Raw genomic sequence first — 23,675 nt, 5'->3', positions numbered from 1 at the left:
TGACAAACTTGCTGAAAACGTTCTACAACAGTTTGTAATGTGATTAGTTACGACTGCTGCTATTACTACTAGTAGTAATAAAGTTAACAGTATTAATAACAATGCTGGCAATAATGGGTAGTAACTACTAGTAAGACTAATAACTAATTGTGACTAACTTAGTAATAATTAACCTTTTAACATCTTTACAGGTGAGCGTCAAGGTAAGTGTGACGGTAAGTGGGGTAAGTCTGTTGTTGTTAGGGCTAGCCACAGTCAGGCAGACATGAGGTACAGTGAATTCTATAGAAATCATCAGTGTTCCTGCATGTCCCTGACTTTTCTCGCTTTTGAGAATGAGGGCGGTCACTTTAACACGGCTGCCCTCGATAGAGTGCTGGCACAGGGAGATTCACTGTATGTAGCAGTGAAACAACAGCTGATCCTGGAGAGAAGATACAATGATGACCATCTTAGCGTTGAGGAAATGCCAAAACAAGTCCTGACAGACACAAATATGTACAATGTCCATATGTCCGACATTAAATGTGGACTCGTCAAAGCCAGCAGCAACGGAAACCAGGGTCTCCTTTCCCTTGCTGAAGAGCTTCAGTGTCTGTCAGGTCATGTTAGGCATGCGTTCATCATTGTATCTCCAGAGGTTATTGCAGTTTTCCATGACAAATCAGGGAGGTATGGCATGTTTGATTCACATGCCAGAAATTCAGCAGGTCTACCAGACCACAACGGAACTGCAATCATGAAGACCTTCACTGAAATCAGTGACCTGGCTGAGCACCTGCTCAAACTCTTTGCAGATCGTGGACCTTTTGCCACCTATGAGTTGGTGCTTGTGTCATTTGAAGCCGTCGGTTCCAGTGAATGTCTTCAGCAATTGTTGGTAGAAAAAGTCTCCAGGACAGCTCTCCCTCCAACAAACGAAAATATCTTAAAACTCGGTAAAACCCAGCGACAAAAGGCCAGAAGAAAAAGTAGCAGCAAAGAGCAACATGCACCAGTGTGCCATGTTGTCAAAAAAAAAGGAAGCTCGGTATATGAAAAAAATAAGTATGACAAGTGCCCGGAATTTGGAATTAAAAAAATGGAAGCAGACAAAAAATATTCACAAGACAGTAATCATAGGAAATGATGGTTATTGTCTTTCAGACGTTATTATTTAAAAGTTCAAAGAAAAAAGAGCATATTAATTATCCAGAGATCTAAGGAAGATCCTGCTTTTCAGAGTAGACAAAAACAGTACATTAAAGACAAGTATAAGACGGATCCTGTTTTTCAGAGTAGACAAATAAGTTACATTAAAGACAAGTATAAGGCGGATCCTGCTTTTCAGAGTAGACAGAAACAGTACAGTAAAGACAAGTATAAGGCGGATCCTGCTTTTCAGAGTAGAAAGAAACAGTACAGTAAAGACAAGTATAAGGCGGATCCTGCTTTTCAGAGTAGAAAGAAACAGTACAGTAAAGACAAGTATAAGGCGGATCCTGCTTTTCAGAGTAGAAAGAAAGAGTACAGTAAAGACAAGTATAAGGCAGATCCTGCTTTTCAGAGTAGAAAGAAATTGTATATGACAACGAAGTACATATTGCACCAGAGCTTTAGGCAAAAGAAAAAGGAGCATTTCTATGCTAGGTACTACAGTGATCCTGAGTTTAGGTTATGCTGTATCAAATGCTGTAGCCAGCGCAGAGTAACCAAACTGTCCACAGATGCTACTTTTTGCATCTTTAGCAAGATGCAGAGGGCATTAAGGATCAAATGAAAATATAGGAAGCTAGTGCCCCACACCCCCCGCCATTCGCAGGCCATGATTAACCCTGTGATGGAAGCCGCCATCACAGCATTTCGCGAGCTAATTCGTCAAGGACCAACGTGCGTTTGTACGGTGTGCAACAGAGCAATGTTTCCTAATCAGGTTAAATTGTGCAATAGGGGAATGTACACCCAAAAACCCAGAGTGGCCGCAGCCTGCTTAACAGGCAAGTACGTCCATTTTTGTGATGACAACTGCTCTGAACATTGCTCTGTTGCACAACACATGCGACAGCCACTTGAAGAGAGGACGCATGCCACCAATAGCCACCGCGAACTGACTGGAGTTGGCACCAATCCCCCCGGAGTTGGCTATGCTCAACATGCTCGAGAGGCAGCTTATTGCCAAAATACTGCCTTTCGCCAAGGTTATCCCTCTGCCCAAAGGACAGCAAAAAGCAGTCCGCGGAGCTGTTGTGTGCGTTCCATCGGAGATGGAAGCGACTGTCAACAGTCTCCCAAGACCCAGATCGGAAGCGCAGCTACTTCAAGTTAAATTAAAGAGGCACATTAACTATAAGGGCTACCAGCACTTCTATACCGTTAACATGAAAAATGTTTTAGCTGCCCTGGCCACGCTTAAAAAGATGCATTCTGAGTATCAGGATGTATCCATTAATGACAGTGCCACTTTTGACAAGTCGGTCGATCAAGACGACTCGCAGCACAATGTTGCTGATGCTGTGCAGCCGGAGCAGCATCAGGGAGACATTGAGGCTGGCATAGACCTCGAGGAGGTTTTTAGTAGTCAGAACGACCCGGACCCCGATAGACATCGTCAGCCCAAGGAAGCTGACAAAGAGGAGGAGGAGGAGCTTAGACCTGGCCTGACTCTGGACATGTGTATGCAGCTGCCTGACATCGCGCAGGAAATTCTTATGTATGGCAATGGAATATTTAGTGTTGCCCCCACCCAGGGCAACAAACCAGTAGGGTTCTTTGCCATACCGAAACTAGAAGCCATGGCTTTCCCTGTGCAATTCCCGACAGGAGAGAACACACTGGATGAACCCAGAACCTTCTCGCTCTCGCCTAGCATGTATTTTAATTGCAGGCTGTTTGCTGCTGATACATGTTTTGCTAGTGACCAAACGTATCTTTTCTTTGTGCAGTTTGTCACAGAAACGCACCTGGCGACAAACAGCATGTCAATTCAAATGCGCAAAGGCAGGTCCAGAGCTGCAGATGGCCATCATATTAACAACCTCATGCTCCTGGACCGAGACGAGGTGCAACGGCTCATTATGAGCCAAGACGCAACTCGGTTTATGCAACCTCTTCGAGGCACCCCGGCTTATTGGACAAAAATGCTCAAAGATGTCCACGCCATGGTCCGGCAAATTGGCAAGCCCACGTTTTTTGCAACGTTCTCCGCTGCCGAGATGAGATGGCCTGAGGTCATAGAGGTCATAAAAGCTCAGCAGGGAGACCTAGGGGACTTTTCAGAGCTCGACTGGAAAGCGAAATGTGACATTCTGCGGAGCAACCCCGTAACGGTGATGCGCATGTTTGAAAAGCGAGTCGATGCTCTGATGACCAACCTTATCCTCTCACCAGCACAGCCCATTGGTGAAGTAGAGGATTACTTTTATAGGGTTGAGTTCCAAGCTAGAGGAAGTCCCCATATACACATGCTGATTTGGATAAAAAACTCACCCAAATTTGACGACGCCTCTGACGACGAAGTAGCGGCGTTTATAGATCGCTACATCTCGTGTGAGATGCCTGACCCCGAGACAGACCTGGAGCTCCACAGAATTGTCTCGGAGGTTCAGGTGCACAGCAGGAACCATTCCAAGTCCTGCAAAAAAGGCAGTGTTACCTGTAGGTTTGGCTTCCCTAAACTGCCCGTGGATGAAACCTTCATCACTAGGCCCCCCGTTGTTCACCCGTCTGGAGTTTTAGACGAAAACCAAGATGAGGCTGCTGCTAGAGAATGGAGGGAGAAGTGGGCAATCGCTAAGAAACGAAAGAAAGCCAAAGCCAAGCTTCAGCAAGTTAGAGACTTGCTCATGGATGCAGGCGCTTCATTTAGCAGCTTGACGGAGTTGCTCGACCGATGCGGTTTGACGCGTAAGCAGTACCGTAAGCTCTTCGACCGCGCCGCGAACAGCAATGTCGTGGTCCTGAAGAGGCATCCGAATGACTGCTGGGTTAATCAGTACAACCCAGACCTGCTTTGTGCCTGGAACGCCAACATGGACATTCAGTACGTCGTGGATGACTACAGCTGCATCATGTACATGATGTCCTATGTGTCGAAGCCAGAGCACGAGATGACTCAATTCCTTAAGAATGTCATCAAAGATGTAAAACAGTCCAACGTAAATGAGCATGATGAAATGAAGCAGATTATGCAGGCCTATGTTAAACATAGAGAGGTCAGCGCTCAAGAGGCTGTTGCTCACACCTGCAGCTTGCGTCTGAAGAGGTGCTCCCACTCCGTTGTGTTCCTTCAGACCGACGAGGAGGGTCTGAAGATGAGTCACCCTATTGGCAGACTCAAGCAAATGGAGCCGGGTTCGGAGGAGGTGTGGATGTCTGGCCTGCCTGACAAATATGCCTGCAGGCCTGTCGAGCCGGAGTTCGAGCACATGTGCATGGCCAAGTTTGTGTCGGAGTACAGGGTGCTGTATGGACAGCAAACTGAAAGTAGAAGTGGCATCCCCCTCTTACACGACATGGGCTTTGTTCAGAAGAGGACTGGGAAACCAGCAATTATTAGATTCCCTCACTTCTCAGAGCAGAAAATGCCTGAGAAGTTCTATAGAAGACTGCTCAAGCTTTATCTCCCACACAGATCCGATGACGACCTGAGAGATGAAGCATACCCGACCTACGAGCAGTTTTATAAGTGTGGCCAAAAGTATGGCGTGCGTGTCCGAGCCATCGTAGACCGCAACAAACAATGCTATGAAGGTCAAGGCCGGAAGCTTGACGAAGCATTGGAACAGTATCGGGTGCACGGCCCTATAGTTAATGAATTGGACTGTTATGCGCCTGAAGTAGAGGCAGACCGGTTAGAGTGTCTTGCACAATGAGAACCTGACGACGAGCGTGAAGGCCAAGAAGAAGTTCCTGAATACAAAGTCAAAGACGGGAGGAGCTCCATGCCTAGGATAGAAGCGCCGCAGTTGAGTCCAGACTTTGTGAGAAAAATGTATCAAAGTCTGAACGAAACGCAGGCTTCTATCTTCTACAGCATACGTCAGTGGTGCTTTGAACTTGTGTGGGGTCACGACGTCGAGCCGTTTTATTACTTTTTGACTGGGGGAGCTGGCTGTGGTAAATCGCACGTAATCAAGTGCGTTCACCAGGAGGCAACGAGGATTCTGCGTGAGCTCCCCAGATTCCGGGACCATGCAGACATGTCCCAGCCTGCGGTGCTGCTGACCGCCTTCACTGGCACAGCAGCCTTCAACATCGCTGGCATGACGTTGCACTCCGTCCTCAAACTGCCAAGATCCTTGAAGCCACCGTATCAAGGTCTTGGAAACACCCTTGATGAGGTCAGAGCGGCACTGTCCATCGCAGAGATTCTCATCATTGACGAGATCTCCATGGTTTCCAAAGAGCTGTTTGCCTATGTCAACTGGCGTTTTCAACAGATCCGAGGAAACAAGAATCCGTTCGGAGGAATTTCTGTCCTTGCTGTAGGTGATTTTAATCAGTTGCCACCTCCCGGTAGAGCCAAGCTGCTGTGTGTGTACGAGGAGACGGAGTTTGATCTCTGGAAGGATCACTTCAAAATGGTCGTCCTTACAGAGATCATGTGACAGAAGGACGATCAGGCTTTTGCTGAGCTCTTGAACCGCCTGAGAGTGAAACAAAAGCACGATCCTTTGAGCGACGAAGATAGAGGGTTGCTCACACAGGCAGTGGCCGATGTCAAGGATTGTCCAGTAGATAGGCTACACATATACGCCACCAACAAAGAAGTTGACCGTCACAACTCCGCCACTGTAGCCTCCCTCCACGAGGATGCCATCAACATCGCAGCTCAGGATTACCGTAAAATGCCTACAACCGGCTGCATGACGATGGTGTTCGCCGTTAAAGGTAACCAGCAAGACTTGCCTGACAACATAATGGCTGCTCAAGGAGTACGCGTTATGTTGACCAGGAATCTCGACATGGAGGACGGAATTGTTAACGGAACATTCGGAACCATCTTGCACATTGTGATGACGGAGCGCAAGCCAAAATATGTAAAGTTGATTGGACTCCAGCTGGAAAATCCCACAGCAGGACAGAGATTCCGCAAAAAGATCTTGGGTCCCTCAGACAATCTGGCCTATATTGAAAGGTCTGAGGAGAACCTGAGCAGCAAAAAAGGCGTTGTTCGTCGCCAGTTCCCCATGAAGTTGGCTTTTGCCTGTACGGCCCACAAAGTACAAGGCATGACGATGGTGTCGGCGGTTGTGTGCCTGAAACGCGTCTTCGAACCGGGCATGGCTTATGTAGCTCTAAGCCGCACAACTTCGCTGGGAGGTCTGACCGTCTGCGACTTCGACGAGAAGAAGATCTACGCCAACCCCGAGATCAAGACGGCTATGGAAAGTATGCCTCGAGTGTCTTTCCAGAGCTGTAGACCGTTGTTGAGTTTTCTTCAATCCGTGCAACAAACTCCAAAGGTTTTGACAATCGTCCACCACAACACGCAGGGTCTGCCATGTCACATGGTGGACCTGAGAGCGCATCAGGAGCTCCAACGAGCGGATGTGCTTTGCCTTACAGAGACACATTTGTCGGGGTCTTCTGTAGCTGAAATTTTTCAATTGGAGGGGTATGCCATGTTCCCACGTAGCAGACAGCTGTCTTACAACAGCTGTGTGGACATGGCTAAAAAAGATGGAGGTGGAGTTGCAGTGTACTGCAGAGACTATGTGCAAGCAGAGCCTCGCAGGTACATGCAACAGGTCACGGATTTGGAGTTTGTTGTTGTTAAAATCGAGGCTCCAGTCAAAGTACTATTGGCGACGGTTTACAAACCACCAAATTTTCAATTAGGAATCTTTCTCCAAAATTTGAAAAACCTCTTGGACTCATTGGCCATTTTAAATCACCAGCCCATCGTTGTTTGTGGCGATTTTAATGAGGATCTCTTTTCGAAAGGAAAAAAAAGCATCAAAGACTTATTTCAGTCCAGAGGTTACACTCAATTAATTAAAGAGTCCACCACCGAGAAGAACACGCTGATTGACCACATTTATATTTCACATCCTGATAAATGTCTTCAATCAGGTGTTCTCCAAACGTACTACAGTTACCACAGTCCGGTTTATTGTATTTTGACCGACTAAGCCTCTCCAGCCAACACATGATCCATAGAAAAGTTCGAGTTTCTGTATCCTGTAAGGTGTGTGTGTGTAACGTATATGTAGTTTCTAGGCACTCCTTGAGCCTGGTCAAGGAGTAGTTTATCCTCACTGTTATTGTACTCTCTCTGTAAAGTGTTAATTGACCTTAAATAAATTTTTTTGTAAAAAAAAAACCTTCACATTGTTTCATTTTGTCATAACTTGTCCGCGTAGGCATTTTTCTTATTTAATTGTTTTTTCATATACGTGTTTCAGGTCACTCATTCAGTTTGTTCAATGAGTGCCCAGCTTTTCAATTGTGTAGTTTTAAGTTATTGTTAAGACTAATCATTGTAGTGGCATGTGTTGGCTGGAAATGGTTGAATCTTATGTAAATGCAGTGTAATTGTATTTATTTATGTAATAAAGGGCTCCGCATTATCTTGTCATTTATTGAGCTGATGAGAACGGCGGTCAATTTAAAATGTTATGGAATTGGCTTAGCTAATGTAATGTAATGTTATGTAATCTTGTATTGTAATGTTGCTTTATGTAAAATCAAGCTGCATGTCAACAAGGTCCATCACAAGGTAAGTATCTCTCTTCCTTTGAATTATTCACTCGCGTTTGAGTAATGTAACTAAATCCCCCTCCCTTTCTCTTCTTCAGGCTCTCTACTGTCCATGTTCAAAAGCAGGAGTATCTCACAGCAGAGTGAGGAGGAAATGAAGAGGACCACAGCTGATCTCGTGCCAGTGAGGACAGCAACCGATCACAAAAAAGCAAAGAAATATTTCATAACTTTTGAGCAATGTTTTAACACAATGCTTTGAAACCTGTAACTTATGTCTTGTTTGTTGTTGTTGTTGTTTTTTAATCTGGGAACATATGTAGGATGAAGACCTCCAGAAGACTACAGCAGCTCACTCTCCAGTGAAGACAGCAACCCAGCAGAAGAACGTAAGGGATATTTAGCATTGTATCTTCATTGATTTGTATATCAAACAATACTTTGAAAAGTGCACCTGACTAATGAATACTGTTTTAATGTTACAGGAAGAACAACAGACTCAGGAAGAAGACCTCCAGAAGATTCCCCCCCCCTTTTTATCTTTAGTTTCCTGATTGGTTCGGTTGTCTTGTCTTCACAGCTTTGCTTCTTAGATTAGTTCTCATTGTATTTAGTAGGGAGGATACACACCAGGTCCTAGGGCCTGTGATTAGTTGACCGGTAGTACCTAATCTGATTTTTGTTGCTACAGTAATGCTTTTATGCCTGAGGAGTACAGTTGACTTGTTAACTTGAGTGCAGTCCTAAAGTTTCCATCAATGAAACTGTCTTCATGTTAAACTGTTCATGTTGTTGTTGCCCAAATGAGGATGGGTTCCCTTTTGAGTCTGGTTCCTCTCAAGGTTTCTTCCTCATGTTGTTGTCTGAGGGAGTTTTTCCTTGCCACCATCGCCACAGGCTTGCTCATTGGGGATAGATTAGTGACAAAATTAGCTCATGTTTTAAGTTGTTCAAATTCTGTAAAGCTGCTTTGCGACAATGTTTGTTAAAAGCGTTAGACTTATGTTGATTTTTGCTGACTCATCAGGTGTTTTTCAATGCCTTGGTTGTTTGCTTGTGTTTTATGGAAAAATAAACCTAATATCTGCTGCAAAATGTCCGTTTATGGTTGTTTTATTATTGCTTGCTAGGTATTAGCATGTTAGCTAGCTGTTAGCATCATAGCCTCATAGTAAGTCACACATTCACACAGTACAGTACTCCTTCTCCTGTGAAAGACAAAAAACCCACATGAATATTTGTCTGGTCAAATATACAAACTTTAAATATTAACCAGTTAACTTATTGTTAAAAATAAATAAAAATCTCACCTGCTGCTGCGCCACGCTGGCCTGACCAGGAACCTGCGACTGGGAAAGTTCACATCACATATTTGATAGTCCTGGTAAGCTTTTATATTGGTAAAGTTGTTTATAGGACCATTTCTCAGTGTCTGTTTTTTTAATCAATAGTTTTTCAGTAATAACTTGATGTTTAACATCAAATTTGTAGCCTCATAGCAAGTCACACATTCACAGCTAGCTTGCATGAGTGACCAAATTGCTTCGCACACTGCATCCTCTCACAATTTCCCCCGGGGAATTGTTCAGTCTAGTTAGGTTGCAGTGCAAAGCACTGCAACTATTGTTCTACGTGTTTCTTCTTCTTCTTCTTCTTCTTCCGTATTCTTCTTCTTCCTCCTACGCAAATTTCGTTTTCGAATAACTCAATAACCATACGTCACACACAGACAAACAATATATCAAAACGTGCGGCTCGATCGGACTCGCTATGCTATTACTTTTCTCTACAGAATAAGATTTTTTCGTGACAAGTATAGACTTTGTTTATACTCTTGAATAGCTCTTCTTCATGACGGCTGCTGTCTCAAGCACACACATAATCATTGCATTGAAACATCATTGCAGGTCACACATTCACGGCCAGCGAACATGCGTGACCGAATTGCTTCGCGCACTGCATCCTCTCACAATTTCCCCCCGGGGAATTGTCCGGTCAAGTTCTTATTATTCCTATGCAAATTTCGATTTCGAATAACTCAATAACCGTATGTCACACACAGACAAACAATATATCAAAAGGTGCGGCTCGATCGGACTCGCTATGCTATTACTTTTCTCTACAGAATAAGATTTTTTCGTGACGAGTATAGACTTTGTTTATACTCTTGAATAGCTCTTCTTCATGATGGCTGCTGTCTCAAGCACACACATAATCATTGCATTGAAACATCATTGCAGGTCACACATTCACGGCCAGCGAACATGCGTGACCGAATTGCTTCGCGCACTGCATCCTCTCACAATTTCCCCCCGGGGAATTGTCCGGTCAAGTTCTTATTATTCCTACGCAAATTTCGATTTCGAATAACTCAATAACCGTATGTCACACACAGACAAACAATATATCAAAAGGTGCGGCTCGATCGGACTCGCTATGCTATTACTTTTCTCTACAGAATACGATTTTTTCGCGACGTAGTCGCGAAAAAATCGTCGAAAAAAACCCCATTCATTTCTATGGAATTAATTGAAAAAAAAGCACTTTTTCAAACATCCGCTGCTCTGGCATGCTTTCACCTAGAGACGTGATTCTAACTCTAAAACGTAGGAAAACTTCTCCTATGTGGATCTGGCATTCAACTTTTCTGCTAGGTTCTACACTTTCGGATCAGTCCCGGCTCAAATGCCATGTGGGTTCCGGGAGAAAATCCGGCTTTTGAATGGGTGTCTATTGCATTACACACCAGTGAAGCTCGTTACCTTAGAGTGGAGACAGCTTGAAAAAAAAAGGTCAAACTTTCTCGCTTAAACTGTGTTTTCAGCCACAAATTTCACTCTACAGACATGATTTTCTCAAAAGTAGTAGTAAAACTTGTCCTGATTCACACAATGTGTCTACCTAAACGATAGGATTTACAGTTTTTGAATGACAAGCATCAAACTGAGGACAGGGCAGCTGACAGGCCTCATTGACACCCATTATAAACGTGAGAGAAAAGTCACTCATTTTTAACTCGCTCTAGTGTCCTTATTTTTAAAACTACAGACAAAATATTACATCAGTTTATTCAGGAGACCCTTCTAGCGCTCACTGTGAAAGAATTTTGTGAATAGCTGATTTCGTTGTCGAGTTATTTGTCATTGTTTGAGGCCTTCTCCTTCATAAAAAAAACAGCAGAAAACTCAAGACCTTGTGTGTCTTAGCTCATTGACACCCATTATAAACGTGAGAGAAAAGTCACTCATTTTTAACTCGCTCTAGTGTCCTCATTTTTAACACTACAGACAAAAAATTACATCAGTTTATTCAGGAGACCCTTCTAGCGCTAACTGTGAAAGAATTTTGTGAATAGCTGCTTTCGTTGTCGAGTTATTTGTCATTGTTCGAGGCCTTCTCCTTCATAAAAAAACAGCAGAAGACTCAAGACCTTGTGTGTCTTAGCTCATTGACACCCATTATAAACGTGAGAGAAAAGTCATTCATTTTTAACTCCCTCTAGTGTCCTCATTTTTAAGATTACAGACAAAAAATTACATCCGTTTATTCAGGAGACCCTTCTAGCGCTCACTGTGAAAGAATTTTGTGAATAGCTGCTTTCGTTGTCGAGTTATTTGTCATTGTTTGAGGCCTTCTCCTTCATAAAAAAACAGCAGAAAACTCAAGACCTTGTGTGTCTTAGCTCATTGACACCCATTATAAACGTGACAGAAAAGTCTCTCATTTTTAACTCGCTCTAGTGTCCTCATTTTTAACAATACAGACAAAAAATTATATCAGTTTATTCAGGAGACCCTTCTAGCGCTCACTGTGAAAGAATTTTGTGAATACCTGCTTTCGTTGTCGAGTTATTTATCATTGTTTGAGGCCTGCTCCTTAGTAAAAAAACAGCAAAAAACTCAAGACTATAAATGTGACAGAAAAGTCACTCATTTTTAACTCGCTCTAGTGTCCTCATTTTTAACAATACAGATAAAAAATTACATCATTTTATTCAGGAGACCCTTCTAGTGCTTACTGTGAAAGAATTTTGTGAATTTCTTTTTTTTGTGAAAAAAAAAACAGCCTCGGTCAGCATGACACTTCACCTTAGCCGCCCACTTTATTAGGAACACTTCTGTTCGTACATACAAACTACAAACACTCTTCTTAGAGTTTAGAGTTTATTTTATTTTTAAAAGGGACAGTGCACAAATTAAACATTATCCTTGTGGTAAGGACAGATGTCTGTCCCAGGTTATAGCAGTACATGCTAATTTCCGCCTGTAGTCACTTTGTTTATACTCTTGAATAGCTCTTCTTCATGACGGCTGCTGTCTCAAGCACACACATAATCATTGCATTGAAACATCATAGCAGGTCACACATTCACGGCCAGCAAACATGCGTGACCGAATTGCTTCGCGCACTGCATCCTCTCACAATTTCCCCCGGGGAATTGTCCGGTCTAGTTAGGATGTAGTGCTGCAGCACAGCAACCTATGGGCTCCCCTAGGGGAGCCCATAGGTTGCAGTGCAAAGCACTGCAACTATTGTTCTTCTACGTGTTTCTTCTTCTTATTATTATTCCTACGCAAATTTCGATTTCGAATAACTCAATAACCGTACGTCGCACACAGACAAACAATATATCAAAATGTGCGGCTCGATCGGACTCGCTATGTTATTACTTTTCTCTACAGAATATGATTTTTTCGTGACATAGTTGCGAAAAAATCGCCCAAAAAAAACCCATTCATTTCTATGGAATTAATTGAAAAAAAAGCACTTTTTCAAACATCCGCTGCTCTGGCATGCTTTCACCTAGAGACATGATTCAAACTCTAAAACGTAGGAAAACTTCTCTTCTGTGGATGTGGCATTCAACTTTTCTGCTAGGTTCTACACTTTCGGATCAGTCCCGGCTCAAATGCCATGTGGGTTCCGGGAGAAAATCCGGCTTTTGAATGGGTGTCTATTGCGTTACACACCAGTGCAGCTCGTTTACTTAAAGTGTAGAGAGCTTGAAAAAATAACTCAAACTTTCTCGCTTAAACTGTGGTTTCAGCCACAAATTTCACTCTACAGACAAAAATTTCTCAAGAGTAGTAGTAAAACTTGTCCTGATTCACACAATGTGTCTACCTAAATGATAGGATTTACAGTTTTTGAATGAGAAGCCACAAACTGAGGAGAGTGCAGCCGAGAGGCCTCATTGACACCCATTATAAACGTGAGAGAAAAGTCACTCATTTTTAACTCGCTCTTGTGTCCTCATTTTTAACACTACAGACAAAAAATTACATCAGTTTATTCAGGAGACCCTTCTAGCGCTCACTGTGAAAGAATTTTGTGAACAGCTGCTTTCGTTGTCAAGTTATTTGTCATTGTTCGAGGCCTGGTCCTTAGTAAAACACAGCAGAAAACTCAAGACCTTGTGTGTCTTAGCTCATTGACACCCATTATAAACGGGACAGAAAAGTCACTCATTTTTAACTCACTCTAGTGTCCTCATTTTTAACACTACAGACAAAAAATTACATCAGTTTTTTTCAGGAGACCCTTCTAGCGCTCACTGTGAAAGAATTTTGTGAATAGCTGCTTTCGTTGTCAAGTTATTTGTCATTGTTCGAGGCCTTCTCCTTTGCAAAAAACAGGAGACACCTGACAAAATCTTGTGTGTGTGTCTTAACTTTCCTGTTCAGGCCCGTCGCCATGCCGACTGGGGCTACTGTCTCAAGCACACACACACAAATCATGCTCAAAATTTCAAACTTAAACTGTGTTTTCAGCCACAAATTTCACACTACAGACATAATTTTCTCAAAAGTAGTAGTCACACTTTTCCCAAAAAAAAACCCATTCATTTCTATGGAATTAATTGAAAAAAAAGCACTTTTTCAAACATCCGCTGCTCTGGTATGCTTCCGCCTAGAGACGTGATTCAAACTCTAAAACGTAGGAAAACTTCTCCTCTGTGGATCTGGCATTCAACTTTTCTGCTAGGTTCTACACTTTCGGATCAGTCCCGACTCAAATGCCATGTGGGTTCCGGGAGAAAATCCGGCTGTTGAATGGGTGTCTATTGCGTTACAGGCCAGTGAAGCTCGTTAGCTTAGAGTGGAGAGAGGTTGAAAAAAAAGCTCAAACTTTCTCGCTTAAACTGTGTTTTCAGCCACAAATTTCACTCTACAGACATGATTTTCTCAAAAGTAGTAGTAAAACTTGTCCTGATTCACACAATGTGTCTACCTAAACGATAGGATTTACAGTTTTTGAATGACAAGCCTCAAACTGAGGACAGGGCAGCTGAGAGGCCTCATTGACACCCATTATAAACGTGATGGAAAAGTCACTCATTTTTAACTTGCTCTAGTGTCCTCATTTTTAACACTACAGACAAAAAATTACATCAGTTTATTCAAGAGACCCTTCTAGCGCTCACTGTGAAAGAATTTTGTAAATTTCTTTTCTTTGTGAAAAAAAAGAAAAAACAGCCTCGGTCGGCATGACACTTCACTTTAGCTGCCCACTTTATTAGGAACACTTCTGTTCGTACATACAAACTACAAACACTCTTCTTAGAGTTTAGAGTTTATTTTATTTTTAAAAGGGACAGTGCGGAATTGTAGCTTCATAGCAGGTCACACATTCACGGCCAGCAAACATGCGTGACCGAATTGCTTCGCGCACTGCACCCTCTCACAATTCCCCCCGGGGAATTGTCCAGTCTAGTTATTATTCCTATGCAAATTTCGATTTCGAATAACTCAATAACCGTACGTCGCACACAGACAACCAATATATCAAAACGTGCGGCTCGATCGGACTCGCTATGCTATTACTTTTCTCTATAGAATACGATTTTTTCAAGATGTAGTCGTGAAAAAATCGTCGAAAAAAAACCCATTCATTTCTATGGAATTAATTGAAAAAAAGGCACTTTTTCAACGTTTTTCAAACGTCCACTGCTCTGGCATGCTTTCACCTAGAGACATGATTCAAACTCTCAAATGTAGGAAAACTTTTCCTCTGTAGATCTGGCATTCAACTTTTCTGCTAGGTTCTACACTTTCGGATCAGTCCCGGCTCAAACGCCATGTGGGTTCCGGGAGAAAATCCGGCTTTTGAATGGGTGTCTATTGCATTACACACCAGTGCAGCTCGTTTACTTAGAGTGTAGACAGCTTGAAAAAATAGCTCAAACTTTCTCGCTTAAACTGTGGTTTTAGCCACAAATTTCACTCTACAGACATAAATTTCTCAAAAGTAGTAGTAAAACTTGTCCTGATTCTACCTAAATGATAGGATTTACAGTTTTTGAATGAGAAGCCTCAAACTGAGGAGCGTGCAACCAAGAGGCCTCATTGACACCCATTATAAACGTGAGAGAAAAGTCACTCATTTTTAACTCGCTCTTGTGTCCTCATTTTTAACACTACAGACAAAAAATTACATCAGTTTATTCAGGAGACCCTTCTAGCACTCACTGTGAAAGAATTTTGTGAATAGCTGCTTTCGTTGTTGAGTTATTTGTCGTTGTTCGAGGCCTGGTCCTAAGCAAAAAACAGCAGAAACCTGTTAAAATCTTGTGTGTGTGTCTTAACGCTCCTGCTCAGGCCTGTCACCATGCCGACTGGGGCCAGTAAGGGAGCAGAGAGAGGGGTGGCTGCTGTCTCAAGCACACACATAAATCATGGCATTGTAGCTTCATAGCAGGTCCCACATTGAATGCCAGAATGCCGTGCGGAAATTGAATGCCGTGCGGCTCGATTGGACTCGCTATGCTATTACTTTTCTCTACAGAATATGATTTTTTCGCGATGTAGTCGCGAAAAAATCGCCTCAAAAAACCCCATTCATTTCTATGGAATTAATTAAAAAAAAGCACTTTTTCAAATATCCGCTGCTCTGGCATGCTTTCACCTAGAGACATGATTCAAACTCTAAAACGTAGGAAAACTTCTCTGTGGATCTGGCATTCAACTTTTCTGCTAGGTTCTACACTTTCAGATCAGTCCCGGCTCAAACGCCATGTGGGTTCCGGGAGAAAATCCGGCTTTTGAATGGGTGTCTATTGCGTTACACACCAGTGCAGCTCGTTTACTTAGAGTGTAGAGAGCTTGAAAAAATAACTCAAACTTTCTCGCTTAAACTGAGGTTTCAGCCACAAATTTCACTCTACAGACATAAATTTCTCAAAAGTAGGAGTAAAACTTGTCCTGATTCACACAATGTGTCTACCTAAACGATAGGATTTACAGTTTTTGAATGAGAAGCCTCAAACTGAGGAGAGTGCAGCCAAGAGGCCTCATTGACACCCATTATAAACGTGAGAGAAAAGTCACTCATTTTTAACTCGCTCTAGTGTCCTCATTTTTAACACTACAGACAAAAAATTACATCAGTTTATTCAAGAGACCCTTCTAGCGCTCACTGTCAAAGAATTTTGTGAATAGCTGCTTTCGTTGTCGAGTTATTTGTCGTTGTTGGAGGCCTGGTCCTGAGCAAAAAACAGCAGACACCTGACAAAATCTTGTGTGTGTGTGTGTCTTAACGCTCCTGCTCAGGCCCGTCGCCATGCTGACTGGGGCCAGTGAGAGAGCAGAGAGGGGGGGGGCTGCTGTCTCAAGCACACACATAAATCATGGCATTGTAGCTTCATAGCAGGTCACACATTCACGGCCAGTGAACATGTGTGACCGAATTGCTTCGCGCACTGCATCCTCTCACAATTTCCCCCGGGGAAATCTCTATGTCTAGTTGTGTTTGTGATTCCCTACTGTGTTCTGTTTTTTCCTTTTCCCCCCTATTGCTTTTTCTTTTTATCTGAAAATAGAAATGACCATCAGTTCACTATAGTATCTACGTCAGTAATAATATGGAATAATATGGAATTTGTTTATTTTTACAGTTTAGAGGCCAATGCATGGTCAAGATAACTTCAGAAACTTGCTCTTTGCAATGGGATAGATTCTTACATGTTGGCAAAGGGGTGGCACGGTGGTGTAGTGGTTAGCGCTGTCGCCTCACAGTAAGAAGGTCCTGGGTTCGAGCCCCGTGGCCGGCGAGGGCCTTTCTGTGTGGAGTTTGCATGTTCTCCCCATGTCCGTGTGGGTTTCCTCCAGGTACTCCGGTTTCCCCCACAGTCCAAAGACATGCAGGTTAGGTTAACTGGTGGCTCTAAATTGACCGTAGGTGTGAGTGTGAATGGTTGTCTGTGTCTATGTGTCAGCCCTGTGATGACCTGGCGACTTGTCCAGGGTGTACCCCGCCTTTCGCCTGTAGTCAGCTGGGATAGGCTCCAGCTTGCCTGCGACCCTGTAGAACAGGATGAAGCGGCTAGAGATAATGAGATGAGATGTTGGCAAAGAATAATGTTTCCTATGAGTTGGCAAATTATCCATCCATTGAGGTCCCTGACATCTCAAATTATCTGGTGCTGCACACATGATTCTACATGGCCAAACAGATGAAAGCCTGGAAGAGCATGGAGGCGTAAAACTTTTTTACGACCTCACTTCCAAAAACAGTGGGACGCTGTGTAAACTAAATAAAAACAGAATGTGATAATGTGCAAATCATGCAAACCCTATATTTCATTGAAAATAGTACAAAGACAACACATTCAATGTTGAAACTGAGAAAGTGTATGTTTTTTTGAAAAATACGTATATGCTCATTTTGAATTTGATGTCAGCAAAACATTTCAAAAAAGTTGGGACAGGGGCAGGTTTACCACTGGGCTACATCACCTCTACTTCCATTTTCCATTTCTGGTTCATAGTACGGGGCGGCACGGTGGTATAGTGATTAGCACTGTCGCCTCACAGCAAGAAGGTCTTGGGTTCGAGCCCAGCAGCTGGCAAGGGCCTTTCTGTGTGGAGTTTGCATGTTCTCCCTGTGTCTGTGTGGGTTTCCCCCACAGTCAAAAGACATGCAGGTTAGGCTCATTGGTGGCTCTAAATTGACCGTAGGTGTGAATGTGAGTGTGAATGGTTGTTTGTCTCTATGTGTTAGTCCTGCGATAACCTGGCGACTTGTCCAGGGTGTACCCCACCTCTCGCCCATAGTCAGCTGGGATAGGCTCCAGCTTGCCTGCGACCCTATAGAACAGGATAAGTAGCTACAGATAATGGATGGATGGGGTCATTGTACGCTGTGTGCATTTTGGCTGCCACTTCTTACCAGAGGTTTTTATTTTTCTTTTTTCCCCTTTGTTTTTCTTTTTGTGATTGAATGATTTGATGTTTGTTCTTTGCTTGAATGTTCTTTGTTTGGGTGTTTTGTCTGCCAGTTGTGGTGTAGCTCCAGACCTAGTTTTGGCATCGGTTCCCTCCGGGGCTTGGTCCACCATGGGTGATGCCTGTGCTCCTCACTTTGGACTGCAGTGAGCTTGTTGCTCTTTTTAACATCAGGGTTGTCCCTCTGTGCGGTGGTGCTTCTGTGCTTGGTGCATTGTTTCAAGTGATGTTGCCCGCTGGTGTCATGGTGGCTGTGCAGGCAGTTTGGGATATACCAGCACTCTGTGTGGCAGTGCATCGGTGCTCACTTTGTGGATCCATGGCGCGGTGTTCCAAACAATGTTGCCCAGTGGCATCACGGCAGCTGTGCAGGCAGTGTGAGACATACATACCTTTGTGTGCCTTTTGGTGGGACTGTGAGCAGCTACACCACTGGAACTACATCTTGACCCTCTTTGGTGGACTTTTTTTTTTGTAATTTTAAAGCGACCTTGGGTTTGAGAGAGGTGCTATATAAATTGAGTATTATTATTATTATTACTTTTAAAAACACTCTGTAAATGTTTGGGAACTGAAAAGACCAATTCCTGTAGTTTTGAAAGAGAAATGTTGTCCCATTCTTGCCTCATATACAATTTCAGTTGCTCAACAATTTGGGGTCTCCTTTGTCATATTTTGCGCTTCATAATGCACCAAATGTTTTAAATGGGAAACGGGTCTAGACTGCAGGCAGGCCAGTTTAGCACCTGGACTCCTTCACTACAGAGCTATGCAGTTTTAAAACATGCAGAAAGTGGTTTGGCATTGTCTTGCTGAAAGAAGGAAGGCCTTCCCTGATTTTGTCTGAATGGCAGTATATTGCTCTGAAACATGTACGTATATCTCATTCAGCATGAATGATGCCTTCCCAGATGTACAAGCCACCCATGTCATGAGCACTAATGCACCCTCATACCATCACAAATGCTGGCTTTTAAATTGTGCACTGATAACAAGCCGGATGGTCCCTCTCCTCTTTAGCCTGGAGGACATGGTGTCCATTATTTCTAAAAAAAAATTCTACTTCTGATTTGTCAGACCTCAGGACAATTTTCCACTTTGCTTTAGTCCATTGTAAAAGAGCTCGGGCACAGAGAAGGTGGCAGTGTTTCTGGATATTGTTTATATATGGCTTTAACTTGCATTTGTGGATGCAGTAATTAACTGTTTTCACAGATGATGGTTTTCTGAAGTGTTCCTGAGCACATACAGTGCTTTCCACTACAGACACATGTCTGCTTTTAATGCAGTGTCACCTGAGGGCCTGAAGATCACAGGCATCCAATGTCAGTTTTCAGCCTTGTGGCTTGCATACAGAGATTTCTCCAGATTCTCTGAATCTTTTAATGATATGTACCACAGATGATGTGATCCCCAAATACTTTGCAATTTTACATTGATAAATATTATTCTTAAATTGTTGCACTGTTTGCCCATGCAGTCTTTCACAGAACGGTGAACCCCTCTCCATCTTTCGTACTGAGAGACTCTGCCATTCTGGGATGCTCTTTTATACCTAATCATGTTATTGACCTGTTGCCAATGAACCAAATTAGGTTTTTTTAAATTATTATTTTGGTATTATTATTTTTAGCATTACACAACTTTTTCAGTCTTTTGTTGCCCCTGTCCCAACTTTTCTGAAATATGTTGCTGACATCAAATTCAAAATGAGCATATATTTTCAAAAAAAAAAAATTCTGTTTCAACATTTGATATGTTGTCTTTGTACTATTTTCAATTAAATATAGAGTTTCTGTGATTTTGCAAATCTTCACATTCTATTTTTATTTATGTTTTACCCAGTGTCCCAACAGGGATTGTATATGTGGCTGGGTTAAAGATCTGGGGATCAAGATACTACAAGATAAATCCTGTATCATTTATGCCTGGGTAAGTAGGAATTTTGGGGCTTTTTGTATGTGTCATTGTAATGGTTGCTAGGATGCTATAAGTTTTCATATTGGGTGTAAACAAACCACTGCCATTTAATTCTCAGTCCTCCCTGCTCTTCTCTTCCAGGTAACTCATTCACAAAGGTCCACAGAAACACCTGGATATTGGTGAAACAGGACTGAGAAGTTATCATGGCTTACTGTAACTGCATGGCCAGGGAAGCAGTTTCATACTGTGAACTTGTGAGCTCTGCTTTTGTGTTTATGTGGATCACTTTGATTATCTTATCTATCTAGTTCAGTGTAGGAGCCCAGTCTACATGATCATTCTTATAAAGATTGCTAGGGCATTCTGATAAATAAAGTGAAAACATGCGTCTGAGTTTACAATATGGCGACCATGATCAAACAGTAAACAAAAACACATCTAAGGACTTAAGTAGCTCCTGAACTTCAAAATATCACAAAATAACAGAAAATAGTGAGAAAAGTCATTTGCAAATCCAACCAAAATAAATCAGAGGAATTTACAAACCTTTCATGAAGTGATCACTGCACACTCAAGCATTCTTCGACTCCACTCCCTTCAGTTGCAGCAAAAGATTCAAGAGCCACCTTTCTTGTCATCTTTTGGTAAAATCCTTTGCTCTTTCACCCTTTTTTATAATTTCACAGGGAAACCAGGAGAAACTTTATCAGTTTCATGGTTTAATTTGATTTGAACAGCCCAAATTAACACAAACGTAGGCCATTTTAACAACTAGCAAGGCATCCCAGCAATAGTAAGCCTATGTGAACAGTGAGCTTAGCTGACCACCACTTCATGTCTTGCATATCTAATGAAGTGGATGTGACATCAAATGGAAACCACCCAAAGGGAACAGGGCCATGAGAAGAGCCTTTAATTTGGGGGTGCTGTAATGGGAGGTACATTTTTTGCTAGCCCAGCCTGGTATATACTGTATATATAACACATGCAACTATAATATGAATCAAAGATATGCCAGTCTTGGCACCAGACCCCGCTGCACACAGTAGACAAGAATACAAATAGCCAACATAGTTGAACAGGTCCAAAAGGTTGCTGCGTACAGCGGACAAGAGCTTATCCACATATGCACAATATTTTAACAGCATAAATACATTACATTACATTATTTAAACCTCTGCAATGACCTGGCAACTTGTCTAGGGTGTACCCCGCCTCTCGCCCATAGTCAGCTGGGATAGGCTCCAGCTTGCCTGCAACCCTGCACAAGATAAGCGGCTACAGATAATGGATGGATGGATATTTAAACCCCTGACTCTGTGACAGGGCACAGACATTAGGTGTGTGCACACAGCAGACAAGAGCATACAAATAGCCTGTACATAGTTTTAAACAGAACCAAAAGCCCAATTTGCACAGCACACAAACAGCCAAATACATTTTTGCAGCAAAAGTAGCCTAGCAATGTGAAATTACTTTTTCATGATCATGTTAAATTGTTCATTGGCAGCTCATAATAACCCAAACATTTAACATTGAGGTGGGTGTTCCAGTTATATTACTCCAAATGTGGCTTGGTGTTCAACGGTTGAGGAAAAAAGTCCCTCATAAGGGTAGTAGCCCTACTTCCCACGGCCCTGATAAACAAAGAAAAAGCAATTGGGAATGGCAAAAGTAATAAATAAAAGCATTTATTTTCTTATTCTTTTTTCTTCTCATCTCATCATCTCTAGCCACTTTATCCTGTTCTACAGGGTCGCAGGCAAGCTGGAGCCTATCCCAGCTGACTACAGGCGAAAGGTGGGGTACACCCTGGACAAGTCGCCAGGTCATCATAGGGCTGACACATAGACACAGTCAACCATTCACACCTACGGTCAATTTAGAGTTACCATTTAACCTAACCTGCATGTCTTTGGACTGTGGGGGAAACCGGAGCACCCAGAGGAAACCCACACGGACATGGGGAGAACATGCAAACTCTGCACAGAAAGGCCCTCGCCAGCCATGGGGCTCGAACCCGGACCTTCTTGCTGTGAGGCGACAGCGCTAACCACTACACCACCGTGCTGCCCTGTTTGTTTTTGTTTTAATTATTTCTTATTGTTTTCCTTTTTTTCTCCAAAGACCCAGCAGCTGAGGAGATTAAAAAAAAAGAGATTAGTCAGTAATTGAAATTAAATGGAATAAATACACAAATCAAACATATAAAAATCAGTTAATAATTATTGTAAAATCTGATAAATAAATGGAATCCATGGAATCCCACTCCTCCATACAGAACAGATTCATCTCTGGGATGTTGGTGGGTTTCCTCAAATGAACGGCTCGCTTCAGGTCCTTTAAAATTGATTGATATGTTAAATATTAAGTTATTACTGAAAAACTATTGATTAAAAAACAAAGACACTGAGAAATGGTCCTATAAACAACTTTAACAATATAAAAGATTACCAGGACTACAAAAATACAGAAAAATAGGCTTTACTTATCTAAATGCACCTGTTGGTTCAAAAGTTAAAGTGCATAGAACCTCACAGCACAACATGAAGTTACCTTAAAATATATAATATGGCTCAGCTTTCATGTATGAAAAAAAAAAACTATTAATACTAGTACTGTGTGTAGGCAGTCTCTCCTGAAGACTAAATTAAACAATAATTATAAACTAATAAAATAAATGGCTCAGGCTTCATAGAAGAAAAAAAAAAAAACAATTTGAACAGAATCTCACAGTATGATGCTGAAGCTGCCTAAACAATGGAAAATAAAATACCATTTTGGCAAAAATGTTGGCATCCATTAATTTGTTGTATTAAGTAAAAAAAAAATAATGTAAAGTAATGTAAAGTTGGGTCGAGGAATGAAACCAGGCAGGGTTCTGGTAAAAATTGTTTTAGCTGTCTTCCCTTAAAGAGCTTAAAAGAATTTAGATTGAACTGAATAATCTCAAATGCTTCTTGTAGCTTTAAAATAGTCCCAGCAGGTGACTCTGAAGAAAAATACTGTGTGTTTGAACACCGCCTGTTGCAAACACTTTGCATACACCCCAATGACTGACTCCACTGACACCACCGCGCACGATTCCCTCATTGGCACAGTGGAGCACCACAAATTTACCTGGTCTGTGGGAAACACTGAACATTACAATCAAAATTACGAGGAAACAAGCTGAAACTCACCAAAACCATTGTGGTTTGATTAGATATGGTCCTCATGAAAGACCAACCACGTAGATATTATTTTTCAGGTCTTAAATCACTCTCTGTAAAATTATTCATTAATTCATTTTTCTGTTGGTCTCATCTGCTCTCTGCCACGTCACCAAGGGCAAAGGGCCATGAGTCTCTTAAAGGGACAGTATCATTACAGCATCTTATAGCTATATTTTTAAACATTCCTATTCACTTATCACGCTGTTTTTAACTGACTCTTATTTAATCAAATCTGGCATTTAACTGTCTTAGCTTATTTATGCATTTTAATGAATTGTTTATATTTATTCACATTTTAATGTGGGTTACATACAGGTGTAGGGATGGGCTGCCATGCCATAGCCATAGTAATCTTCCCCCTTTCACTGTACAGCATTGAACACACCAATCCCTGTACTCGATGCCATGTTCTATCTCCGCCCATTCTTCTGACTCCCTGTAATGGTATTGGATACAGAGATGATACCGGATACCAAACACAGTAACGTCACGACTGTGCTTTAAATCCGCAGCGAAATCGAAATTCCTTCTCTCTGGCGGTGGGTTTCCACGCGTGAAAGAGAGATGTTGTTGCATCTGTGCTACAGGAGAACAAAGGACAAAGAAAAAGCTATTTATACCAGACCTTTAGCCA

General features: G+C 42.3%; 1 long non-coding RNA gene across 1 annotated transcript; it reads left to right on the top strand.

Moving 5' to 3' along the window:
- The first annotated feature begins 7,640 nt into the window (after positions 1 to 7,640).
- On the top strand, positions 7,641 to 8,730 carry LOC132866580 (uncharacterized). The gene is made up of 3 exons (XR_009650592.1): positions 7,641 to 7,864; positions 8,004 to 8,069; positions 8,166 to 8,730. It is a non-coding gene; the product is annotated as an uncharacterized LOC132866580 (long non-coding RNA).
- Positions 8,731 to 23,675: the final 14,945 nt, after the last annotated feature.

Source organism: Neoarius graeffei, chromosome 18, assembly GCF_027579695.1.
Source record: "Neoarius graeffei isolate fNeoGra1 chromosome 18, fNeoGra1.pri, whole genome shotgun sequence".
Classification (NCBI taxonomy): domain Eukaryota; kingdom Metazoa; phylum Chordata; class Actinopteri; order Siluriformes; family Ariidae; genus Neoarius; species Neoarius graeffei.
Note: the sequence above shows the minus strand (reverse complement) of the source record. Positions and strands in the feature narration are given on the sequence as shown.